Consider the following 13,758-nt stretch of genomic DNA (forward strand, 5'->3'; position numbering starts at 1 on the left):
ACCACTAAAAGACTCTGCAAACGTGCTTGCTAATTCTCAACTTTCGAAATCATGCATTAGTCCTTATTTAGACAACTTGAGGCACGACCACCATCCGGTGTGCTCGCCACAAAATCCAGAGCCCAACTGACCTAGTACACAGCACCACCACCACCAGAGTCCACTCTCATCCCTCTCATCTGTTCAATCACTTTCTCTCTATTGCCATTCCAACAGGACACCTGTGATGCCCGGATACCGACACCACAGATCATGGTGTTCCCCTGCTTGTGACTTGTGTATGAAGCCCATAATGACATTACAGATCGTGCTGTTTCACTGCACATGACGTGTGTGTGTGTATGTGTGTGTGTGACTCAGACAAGCGCTGTTAGTCAATATTATGTGGTAATCAATAGCACGGCATTACTTGGATGAGATGGAAGAGACACCGCCAGTGTACTGTAATAACAAGCATCAAAGTGGAATTCTCACAGGAACCACAGTACACGCCAGTTAGTGTTCGAATGTGGATCTGTCATGCATTATATCCAGAGTGATGTTGAGATTTGGATCCACGATATGCCATGTGCAGGATACAGTTTGAAGGTGGATCCGCCATGCTTAATATACGGATTCGTGTTGGGATGCAGGTTCACAATATGCAGCACATGGGGTAGGGTTTGAAGGTGGATCCGCCACATGCAATGTACGAAGCAGTGTTGGGATGCAGATCCACAATATACCACATCCGAGTTAGCATTCAAGTGTGGATCTGCTGTGGACTATATATCTGGACCTATACTGAGAGCTGGATCCACCACACGTCACATCTGCCATAGGGTTCGTGGGTGGACCACCACATGTTATGTTCGCACGTGTACTCTATGTTCGAAATTTGGTGCATCAACAGTGGGGACTGGGTCCTGGGAGCTGTCTGCAGGCATGCAAATACACAGGCATACAGAAAACAGAGCAAACACTCTCCAAATGTGGAGATGACTGGATACAGTAGAGTACAGTGCAATATTACGCTTCCTGATCGGTGCATTTGGGCTCGGTGTTGGTGGCTGTGCTACATTTACAAGCAATTTTAGAACACAGAATGAGAGGTTATGTCATGATTGCATGGATAGATCTGACATAAAATCGATATAACTGCGAAAAATGACGAGGGAACAGTAAATATTATGCGGTAACCAACAGTGCATCAATACATGGATGGGATGGAAGAGGCACCGCCAGTGTACTGTAATAATAAGCATCAATGTGTAATTATCCCAGGACCCACAGTACACGCAAGTTAGCATTCGAATGCGGATCCGTTGTGCGTTATATCTGGAGTGATGTTGGGATGCGGATCCACGATATGTTGTACACATGATAGGGTTTGAACGTGGATTCGCCATATGCAATGTACGAAACGGTGTTGGGATGCAGATCCACAATCTACCACATCTGAGTTAACATTCAAGTGTAGATCTGCCATTAATTATATATCCGGACCTATGTTCGGAGGTGGATCCACCACATGTCACATCTGTGATAGGGTTCGCAGTTGGACCAACCACGTGTTACTTTCGGACATGCATGTTCGAAATTTGGTCCACCAGCAGAGGGGACTGGGTTCTGGGAGCCGTCTGCAGGCATGCATATACACAGACATACAGGAAACAGAGCAAACGCTCTCCAAATGAGGAGATGACTGGATACAGTAGAGTACAGTGCTATATTACGCTTCCCTATCACTGCATTTGGGCTAGGTGTTGGCAGCTGTACAACATTTACAAACAATTTTAGAACACAGAACGAGAGGTAATGTCATGATCGCATGGATAGATCTGACATAAAGTCGATAGAATTGCGAAAAATGACGAGGGAATAGGTATAAATTGACCGAACATACATCGAAATGCAGGGAAATTGAGGAAGTACTTTCGTATCTTCTGGTTTGAGCCGAAAAATTTGTGCATGGGAACAAGTATGTGGCAAAAAGAGGAATCCGAGTAAACGTCGACATCGAAAGGAAGGGAATCAGGGAGGCAGTCAATTTTTTTCCATCGAGGCAGCGTTATACCATATGTCTATTGATGTACAAGCGATACATGTGAGTTGACTACTGTGTTTGATGCTTTTCAGGAGGACTTAGAACCATTTACCTCTAAACTACCTGCATCTGCGTTGAAGGACAACAGAGAGTGGACGATGTGATCGATTGAGATGGAGCTGCAATGAGGTACGATTTAATGCTTGACTGATGTATCCTTGAGAATGAGGAGATGCTGCAGGTCAATTTTTCCACTGTTCTGATCGGATGCATCAGTCGTGTGACATAGTTTGCATTCTACTTATATATAGCCACGTGTTCTGTATGTGGTTTAAAGCACTGTCTACTTGCGATTATCATCAGAGGTCATCAGAGGACTTGCATTTCATGTGTGATGAAACTTGGCACATTCCTATAAACGAGCTTCGATTTATGCTATGTACTCCATTCCCCATGTCGCATCTTGGATGTAAAATTGGGCTTCAGCGTCATAACTAAGTTAGCGATAGGTGCTTGTGAGGCGGTGCAATCCCCATGTACACATTTGCCTGACAGATGTGCTGTTTACAGAGCTAATGACGGAATTACTTGTAATTTTCACATGTCGGAATCTGCTGCTATGCGTTTACCCATTTCATTGTAGGAAGTATCCCCTGCTACTAACAATCATTCTGTATATATCTGATGCAGGCATCGTATAATTTCTGGACCATGGTCGGATGTGAACATTGGACACTACATGTCTCCGGAAAGCTATATTGTGCTCATATCACACAGAGCAAATGTTTTACGGAAGTAGTTTTTTCGTTTTCTGTTCGATAACATAGTTTATCGTGGAGAAACCGGGAAGATGGATGTATGTCATGCACTTGAAATATATTTCTTACATTGGAATATTAATAGCGCTATATTCCATACAACTGATAGGTTGAAAAATCAGACGATCTAACATTATAACCCGTTATAAGTGCAGAATGTTGTAGCCTTAGGAGTGAATGTGTTTATGTTCTCTGGTACCGATACCTTCCAGGTATCGATCCTAGACTCTAGAACAATACTTTAGAGTTGATAGCTTCGTTCATCTACATAGAAATGCGTCGAACTCCAGCCTTCTGGATCTCCGTCACGCATAAAAATCAGTCGTTTATTGTTCTTCTTAACCGTCTGCTATTACATCACAACACTTGGAAATCTGTTACTATACATCGATAAGGAGTTCTAAGCTCCTCGACATTGGCGCACCTCGACATATCTCATGCACTTGGATGGGTGAGGACTCGGAAAGCTCCATTCATTCACGAGACGTGGAGTATAGCGGCCTTCTTTGGGAAGGTTGCAGATTAATTCGGTAACGGTGCAGCATGGCGGGTTGGTCAATGACATTGTGAGGAGGGTCTCTCACTCTCTAATTTTACCCAAGACAGCAAGAATGCTCTGTGTCTCCCATACGCATAGAGACAGATCGTAAATAAATCACTATGCTCGAGGTGTTAGAAGTATGTGGAGCACTGTCTAATATACTTTGATGATTTATGTGTTCGACAATTAACACTGAATGGGCATACTGCACAGTCATCTATCCATGTTGGCAATGATACTCGCAAAGTGGAGAAGGGGTGGTTTAACTATGATACTGACATTGGGGAAACATGTTGTCACATCATCGGCCGATGTTGAAGTTACCGTAAAACTCCTAAAATTGTTTGCGCTATCAACTGTGATGCTTATTATTACAAAACACTGGCGGTGTCTTTTCCATCCCATCCATGTATTGGTGCGCTGTTGGTTACCACATAATTATAAGTCGTCTGTCATTTGTTTATTTCCTTCAAATAGTGTTTATACATTACTGACTGTACAGTTAGCCTTCTGCCATCGAGCAGTGTGTCAGCATTGCACAAGTAGCAGCATTACGGCATTTACTAGGCAGTCTTGTATTTTAATAACAGTTTAAATTTTGTGTCGAATTGTTTGTGCTATCTGTAGATTAGTTCAGACATTCTTTGTACAACAGTATTTAGCATGGATAGGGACTGCAACTGCTGTGTTTGGATGCGGGCTGAGTTGGCATCCCTTTGCTCCCAGCTTCAGACAGTGTTGGCTTCAGTAACACAGTTTGAGGCTGTTGCCAATGGGCATCACTGTGGGGGTCCGGACGGGGGTTTGTTGGGGACGGCCAGCTCGTCCCACGCATCCCACGATCGGACTACGGCTGTGGCTGCCCGGGATACTGCTCACATTGAGGCTGACCCCTCACCTGTGGTAGAGTGGGAGGTCGTCTCGAGGTGTGGCAGGGGGCGAAAGACATTCCGGAGGGCTGAACGGAAGGCCTCTCCAGTTTGTATGACAAACCAGTTTCAGGTTCTGTGTCCGGCTGATACTGATCTTCGGCCAGACATGGCTGTTTGTCCTGTTCCAGAAGTTGCCCCTCAGTCTGCAAGATCCAGGAGGTCGCAGAAGGTAGGCTTACTGGTAGTTGGGAGCTCCAACGTCAGGCGAATAATGGGGCCCCTTAGGGATATGGCTGCAAGGGAGGGGAATAAAACCAATGTGCACTCCCTGTGCATACCGAGGGGAGTCATTCCAGATGTGGAAAGGGTCCTTCCGGATGCCATGAAGAGAACAGGGTGCACCCATCTGTAGGTGGTCACTCATGTCGGCACCCATGATGTGTGTCGCTATGGATCAGAGGAAATCGTCTCTGGCTTCCGGCGGCTATCTGATTTGGTGCAGACTGCCAGTCTCGCTAGCAGGATGAAAGCAGAGCTCACCATCTGCAGCATCGTCGAAAGGACTGACTGCGGACCTTTGGTACAGAGCCGAGTGGAGGGTCTGAATCAGAGGCTGAGACGGTTCTGCGACCGTGTGGGCAGCAGATTCCTTGACTTGCGTCATAGGGTGGTGGGATTTCGGGTTCCGCTGGATAGGTCAGGAGTCCACTACACACAGCAGGCGGCTACACGGGTAGCAGGGTTTGTGTGGCGTGGACTGGGCGGTTTTTTAGGTTAGATGGCCTCGGGCAAGTACAGAAAGGGCAACAGCCTCAAAGAGTGCGGGGCAAAGTCAGGACATGCGGGGACCAAGCAGCAATCGGTATTGTAATTGTAAACTGTAGAAGCTGCATTGGTAAAGTACCGGAAATTCAAGCGCTGATAGAAAGCACCGAGGCTGAAATCGTTATAGGTTCTGAAAGCTTCCTGAAGCCAGAGATAAATTCTGCCGAAATTTTTACAAAGACACAGACGGTGTTTAGAAAGGACAGACTGCATGCAACCGGTGGTGGTGTGTTTGTCGCTGTTAGTAGTAGTTTATCCAGTAGTGAAATAGAAGTGGATAGTTCCTGTGAATTATTATGGGTGGAGGTTATACTCAACAACCGACCTAGGTTAATAATTGGCTCCTTTTAACGACCTCCCGACTCAGCATTATTAGTGGCAGAACAACTGAGAGAAAGTCTGGAATATATTTCACATAAATTTTCTCAGCATGTTATAGTCTTAGGTGGAGATTTCAATTTACCAGATGTAGACTGGGGCACTCAGATGTTTAGGATGGGTGATAGGGAGAGACAATCGAGGGCCATTATACTGAGTGCACTATCTGAAAATTACCTCGAGCAATTAAACAGAGAACCGAGTCGTGGAGATAACATCTTGGACCTACGGCGTGATAATCGAGTGACATTATACTGAGTGCACTATCTGAAAATTACCTCGAGCAATTAAACAGAGAACCGAGTCGTGGAGATAACATCTTGGACCTACAGAAGGTCGTTGCAGCATCCCTGAATTTGGAAGAAAATAGGAATATAAAAAAAGGGAGTAAAGTTTATCTGTTTAGCAAGGGTAATAGGAGGCAGGTTTCAGACTACCTAACAGAGCGACATGAAAATTTCTGTTCCGACACTGACAACGTTGAGTGTTTATGGAAAAAGTCTAAGGCAATCGTAAAATGCGTTTTAGACAGGTACGTGTCGAGTAAAACTGTGAGGGATGGGAAAAACCCACCACGGTTCAACAACAAAGTTAGGAAGCTACTACGAAAGCAAAGAGAGCTTCACTGCAAATTTAAAAGCAGCCGAAACCTCTCAGACAAACAGAAGCTAAACGATATCAAAGTTAACGTATGCATGAAGCGTTCAGTGAATTCGAAAGTAAAACTACATGTACCGACTTTACAGAAAATCCTAGAAAGTTCTGGTCTTACGTTAAAGCAGTAAGTGAATCGAAACAGTATATCCAGACACTCTGCGATGATAATGGCATTGCAACATAGGATGACACGCGTAAAGCTGAAATACTAAACACCTTTTTCCAAAGCTGTTTCACAGAGGAAGAACGCACTGCAGTTCCTTCTCTAAATCCTCTATTCCTAGGAATAGAAAAGCAACTGAAATCCCTCAACAGAGGAAAGTCCACTGGACCTGACGGGATACAAATTCGATTCTACACAGAGTACGTGAAAGAACTTGCCCCCCTTCTAACAGTCGTGTACCGCAAGTCTCTAGAGGAACAGAAGGTTCCAAATGATTGGAAAAGAGCACAGGTAGTCCCAGTTTTAAGGAAGAGTAGTCGAGCAGATGCGCAAAACTATAGGCCTATATCTCTGACATCGATCTGTTGTAGAATTTTAGAACATGTTTTTTGCTCGCGTATCATGTCATTTCTGGAAACCCAGAATCTACTCTGTAGGAATCAACATGGATTCCAGAAACAGCGATCGTGTGAGACCCAACTCGCTTTATTTGTTCATGAGACCCAGAAAATATTAGATACAGGCTCCGAGGTATATGCCATTTTCCTTGAATTCCGGAAGGCGTTCGATACAGTTCCGCACTGTCGCCTGATAAACAAAGTAAGAGCCTATGGAATATCAGACCAGCTGTGCGCCTGGATTGAAGAGTTTTTAGCAAACAGAACACAGCATGTTGTTCTCAATGGAGAGACGTCTACATACTTTAAAGTAACCTCTGGCGTGCCACAGGGGAGTGTTATGGGACCATTGCTTTTCACAATATATATAAATGACCTAGTAGATAGTGTCGAAGTTTCATACGGCTTTTCACGGATGATGCTGTAGTGTACAGAGAAGTTGCAGCATTAGAAAATTGCAGCGAAATGCAGGAAGATCTGCAGCGGATAGGTACTTGGTGCAGGGAGTGGCAACTGACCCTTAACATAGACAAATTTAATGTATTGCGAATACATAGAAAGAAGGATCCTTTATTGTATGATTATATGATAGCGGAACGAACGCTGGTAGCAGTTAATTCCGTAAAATATTTGGGAGTATGCGTAGGGAACGATTTGAAGTGGAATGATCATATAAAATTAATTGTTGGTAAGACGGGTGCCAGGCTGATATTCATTGGGAGAGTCCTTCGAAAATGTAGTCCATCAACAAAGGAGGTGGCTTACAAAACACTCGTTCGACCTATACTTGAGTATTGACCATCAGTGTGGGATCCGTACCAGGTCGGGTTGACAGAGGAAATAGAGAAGATCCAAAGAAGAGCGGCCCGTTTCGCCACAGGGTTATTTGGTAAGCGAGATAGTATTACGGAGATTTTTACCAAACTCAAGTGGCAGACTCTGCTAGAGAAGCGCTATGCATCGCGGTGTAGCTTGCTGTCCAGGTTTCAAGTGGGTGCGTTTCAGGATGAGGTATCGAATATATTGCTTCCCCTACTTATACCTCCCAAGGAGACCACGAACGTAAAATTAGAGAGATTAGGGAGGTAATGACATTGGCACGTAAAGTGCCCTCCGCCACACACCGTTGGGTGGCTTATGGAGTATAAATGTAGATGTAGATGTAGACTGACAGCGCTTGTCTGAGTTGGGGAATGAGTTTTGTGGATGGGTTGCTAGTAGTGAAACAGTGCTCGCGCACATGGCTGCAATATGAGGAATCAGTCGAAGCAAAACGTAGACTTATCAGCTACTCCATCAGTGTGAGAGACGAGCCGAAATGTATAGCTTGTGAATCACCTTCGGACTGTAGTTTGGAGACTGTGCACAATGCGAGCAAACTCTTCCGGTTTCCTTATGTTGTAACTGTCTTTTATATCAAATCAGCCGATGTGTGGCATGTTATGGTATCCGCCGTAAGAAAACGATTAACATCGTGTAACGTCTAGTTTCCTGCAAAAGGCCGTGGATCAGTCATTCTTAATGTCAGTTTAGAACCTGGCACAGGACTCAAAGATGTGGCAGAAAAACGAAATGTTTGGTCTTGTACAAAGTGTGTTACAAAACAGTGTTGCAAACAACTAAATAGGACCAGAGGGAGCGTCTTTTGCGACTTAGTATAGTCTGTGGGATACAATCATACGTCTACAGTATAGGGGATCAAACTTTAAGGTGGCTTCTGCAGTGCCTATATATTTAGTAGGATCGTGCCGCACTGGCAGCAGTAGCAGTAGCAGTTTCAGGTGAAAGTGACGTAGGTACACTCGCTGGAGCTGAACTATTCTTCGGCGTGATTGGCATGATTAAACCGCAAATCGAAAAGCATTAACTTCATTTCATAATAATTCTTCAGCTGCTTAGGTTTATTCATTTTAATTTTCATGTTATACACGGTGGAGAAAATCAGTACTCAAATATTGTTAAAATAATGCATGAGGTCGACATATTTCATACCTGTATTGCTTGCCTCTTTCCTGCGTTAAACAACACCCGTTCTCGAACAAGATATCAAAACACGCTGGGCTGACGTGACGCGTCCTCCTTACTTTTCCCACGCCAACAAAAAAATGGTTCAAATGGCTCTGAGCCCTATGGGACTTAACATCTGAGGTCATCAGTCCCCTAGAACTTAGAACTACTTAAACCTAACTAACCTAAGGACATCACGCACATCCATGCCCGAGGCGGGATTCGAACCTGCGACCGTAGCGGTCGCGCGGTTCCGGACTGAAGCGCATACAACCGCTCGACCACTACGGCCGGCTCGCGCCAACAACACCCAGCCTATAGGAGGACTCTGGTCTTCACTTCACTGCACGGAATTTCGCGCTAGGACAGTAAGCTGCTGCAGTGGGGCACAGCGGATGAACAACCAGTCCACGCCGAAAGTTTAAAAACTGTACACTGCCTACAATCAGAATTATTTGTCCCAAATTTTCGAGCGGAGTCGATTGCTGTGACTAAAATCTTGCAGGTGTGATTTTTTCTCCTTATAATATGAAGTCAAATAGGCGATCTTCAATTTAAATGAATTTGGGAGAGCAGAAAACGTATCCGCCCCCGCCCTCCCCCCTTCTGAACTTTGAAGTGGGAAGGGTGGACGAATGCCCCATCCATTCCCAACCGCTTGATACGGCGTTGCAGCCAGGTAAATGTGCTCGTTCACTAGCGGACCATACCAGCTGCAGACATCAAATCCGTTAACGACTCGTGACACCAACGACAAAAGATACAAGACAGAAGTAAAAGCCGTTTGATGAATAAATAATAATAATAATAACAAAATAATAAATATTTCGCAAATTTAGGCGGAACGATTGAAATAAATGGCATTCTTCCCCCTCCCCCCCCCCCCCAATCCGTTTTCCAGAGGCCTTTAAAACGTTCTAATAACCATAGAAAGAAGGCCAGTGAACAGAAGTGACGATCTTGGGTCGAAGTAAATTAATGATAATGGTGAGTGCGCCTTTCGATTTTATATTGTGTAAATCATGGTTTTGTCAAAATGGTTTTATTATGTTGCTATGCTAGATCTGAAATCAACTCCATGAAACATGTTACTTCTCAGATTTTCGGACAAATGCAATTCAGGCCAAGCATTTCTTCGATTCGCTATTACTTATAAATTACGCTAAACCGATACATTCGGCACGGATTTTAGCAAATTATTTTCAGAATCGATTTTTACTCTGCAGCGATATTTTATGTATCATGCTATGACTCTTATTAAAATCAAAGACATCTGTTGTACAATAAAAGTTGATGTGCATTAAAAGTTGATTTGCGCCTGTTGAGGAATTGAATCGTGGTCTTTCGCTAGCTGATCGATTCTCTGGACCCACTCCACCTGTGCAACACACACACTAAATCGAACGTGAAACGAAGTTAGAGAGGTGAACATACATGATGCGCTATACGTAACGTACAGTAAAATGCAGACTAAGGGCGGTCACTTGTGACGTGAAGGATTGTAACCTATGATGTTCAACGTCATTAGCAAGTCCTTCTTAGAAACTTCAAATCATTAGGAGCTGAAACAAAACAGGATTGTCATTAACACCGAAATTACTTTTGTACGTGCTCATAGTGCTACTAAAGCATAACACACCATCGCAGCAATAATAAATCTCCCAAGCTCCCTTTCAGTTTTGATTCTTTATAATCTTTCTCGATCGCGTTATACAAACTTATTTACGTATTAAGATTTCCAGTAGAACACTAAAAAGCCCATCGCTGGACAGACTTAAATATTCAGCATATATGCCACTAGTTAACCATAGTACGCTAGCAACAATTCTTGGAAAGCGACACTCAGGCTGCTATGTATTGAATTTTGCAGGCCTTTGTGACCTAGCGGTTCTAGGCGCTTCAGTCCGGAACCGTGCTGCTGCTACTGTCGCAGGTTCGAATCCTGCCTCGGGCATGGATGTGTGTGATGTCCTTAGGTTAGTTACGTTTAAGTAGTCCTAATTCTAGGAGACTAAATAAATGTCGTGTGACTAGGGCCTCCCGTTAGGTAGAGCGTTCGCCGTGTGCAAGTCTTTCGATTTGAAGCCACTTTGGCAACTTGCGCGGACTGATGACCTCAGATGTTAAGTCCCATAGTGCTTCGAGCCATGTGAACCATTTCCTGCATTTTGTCCTGTAAGCTATTTCTGATTTAGTGATGATCGTTATATTTGTCTACAGCGTAAGCATAATACACGGCACGTGAAATCAAGCACTAGCAAAAATCTCTGGCACATACGCTGTCGTGTGTTGGCAGCAGTGCATAAACCACAGAAATCGTATTAGTTGCTGCGCATCTGTTGGAAGAGCGTCTCGTTCTTTCTGTTTTGTGTGAAGCTTCAAGAATGGCACAGTTTGCGTTCTGTCTCACGTTATTCGCTGCGTTATGTGAGTAAAATCAAATAAAAGAAAGGATACGGATTTTTCACTATAATGGATGACTAATAGTTTCTTAAATGTTAATAACCAAACGCGTTTGCATTATTCGTGTACGTAACATTTAAGCTGTGAAATAAAATTACTGTATGTCATGATTCACAATGTAAATAACGGTATTGTTTCAGCTGCTTATTTTTCAGGAAAAATATTTATTATATTTATCGTATGCGACTTTTAAGAACAAATTTTACCCTGAGAGTTTTCATATGCTGTTACATCTGTTAGTCTGTAGATTTGTGGATTACGCATAATATGAAAGTTGGTACTGTTCATCCACAAGTGCTTTGTGGAAAGGGTGCATGCGGATTCGTAAGTCACCTTCTTTCCTATATGCTAAGAATAAAGATCATGCGAGACATGGGTGATACAGTGTATCTGGAATACATACTGGTGAAATATATTAGAACCCTCATTCTTACGTATCTTAGAGGTGTATGTAGAAATATAACTCCACTCGTTTAATTTTAGTTATTTTACGATCAATTTGAAGCTGTGATAGGCTTGTTTGCGATGTTGATAGCAAAACTTTTCTTTCAACTCCACATCGCAGTCTATTTTGAATTACCAGAATGTTATTTAAGACAGTAAAACCGTCATAACTGCCATTATTCCAGAATGTTATGAGTGAATTGTTACCAATTATAACACAATAACGGTGAGCAAGTTTTAAAACAGCTACAAAGTGCATTCAGCTGTGGCGAACCTTAACAGCGCTATTAAATTTTAGTAGCGAGGATTAGATTTTTCAGTAACAGTGCTTCTAACAAAGACAAAGTAATCTGTAGGAATTCTTACAATAATTTATGATAGTGCTCTGTAAGCACAGTTGTACATGACATTCTTTTCTATTAGCCTCCTTCTTTGATATTTCCAATAACAGTGTAACAGGCAAAACCCAGAAATGTTCATGACTGTCATTGCTTTTACACATCACAGAAATCAGAACTTGTTGGTATCACAGCCTTAGAATTTCAATTTCAGAGATGAACATGGTTATGACATGGTTGAATATAACACCTAAAATGATCATATAACAAAAGACACCATTTCTCAGGAAGTAGATAGAATATTCCATTCACCTTTTCATTTGCATCAAGTACTCCAACCTCATTTGTTAATGACAGCATTACAATACAGTTTCCAAATGCTTCAGTAGACGTCTTTGCAAATGCCTCACAATCCTCAATACTGAGGTGATAATAAAGCATACTGGTATATTGGTATGTAAAACACCACATTGTATTCAGAGATTTGGTTTACTTTATATAAAGACGTATGTCCTAAATTTTTTATCAGAATACTGTACGTAATGTGAGTCTGCTTCCAATACAAATTTCTTTACAGCCATTATTCACATACTCATTGAAGCTACAAATGAAGAAATCCCAAAACTAGAAACATCAGATGACGATAACTCAAACAATATCATTCAACTTTTTATGTGAGTATTTTGAGTTATTAGTATCTGTAGACTGTGAGGCCACTTTCTTAGATAAATTCCGACAAAACATTCTTCCTTGGTGTGTTTCGTTTCAGGTATCCAAAGATCCCCAATGAACCTTGCGATTCTGAGTTAAAAATATGTGGAATATACATGTGTTTCTACCAACACTGAAAGACCTAAGTCGAAACAAGGCCCTGGGAGTAGACAGCATTCCATTAGAACTACTGACAGCCTTGGGAGAGCCAGTCCTGACAAAACTCTACCATCTGGTGAGCAAGATGTATGAGACAGGCGAAATTCCCTCAGACTTCAAAAAGAATATAATAATTCCAATCCCAAAGAAAGCAGGTGTTGACAGATATGAAAATTACCGAACTATCAGTTTAATAAGTCACAGCTGCAAAATACTAACGGGAATTCTTTACAGACGAATGGAAAAACTGGTAGAAGCCGACCTTGGGGAGGATCAGTTTGGATTTCGTAGAAATGTTGGAACACGTGAGGTAATACTGACCTTACGACTTATCTTAGAAGAAAGATTAAGGAAAGGCAAACCTACGTTTCTGGCATTTTTAGACTTAGAGAAAGCTTTTGACAATGTTGACTTGAATACTCTCTTTCAAATTCTGAAGGTGGCAGGGGTAAAATACGGGGAGCAAAAGGCTATTTACAATTTGTACAGAAAGCAGATGGTAGTTATAAGAGTCGAGGGACATGAAAGGGAAGCAGTGGTTGGGAAGGGAGTGAGACAGGGTTGTAGCCTCTCCCCAATGTTATTCAATCTGTATATTGACCAAGCATCAAAGGAAACAAAAGAAAAGTTCAGAGTAGGTATTAAAATTCATGGAGAAGAAATAAAAACTTTGAGGTTTGCCAATGACGTTGTAATTCTGTCAGAGACAGCAAAGAACTTGGAAGAGCAGTTGAATGGAATGGATAATGTCTTGAAAGGAGGATATAGGATAAACAGGAACCAAAGCAAAATGAGGATAATGGAATGTATTCGAATTGAGTCAGGTGATGCTGAGGGAATTAGATTAGGAAATGAGACACTTAAAGTAGTAAAGGAGTTTTGCTATTTGGGGGCAAAATAATGGATGACGGTCGAAGTAGAGAGGATATAAAATGTGGACTGGCAATGGCAAGAAAAG

Source organism: Schistocerca serialis, chromosome 3 (genome assembly GCF_023864345.2).
Source record: "Schistocerca serialis cubense isolate TAMUIC-IGC-003099 chromosome 3, iqSchSeri2.2, whole genome shotgun sequence".
Lineage (NCBI taxonomy): Eukaryota > Metazoa > Arthropoda > Insecta > Orthoptera > Acrididae > Schistocerca > Schistocerca serialis.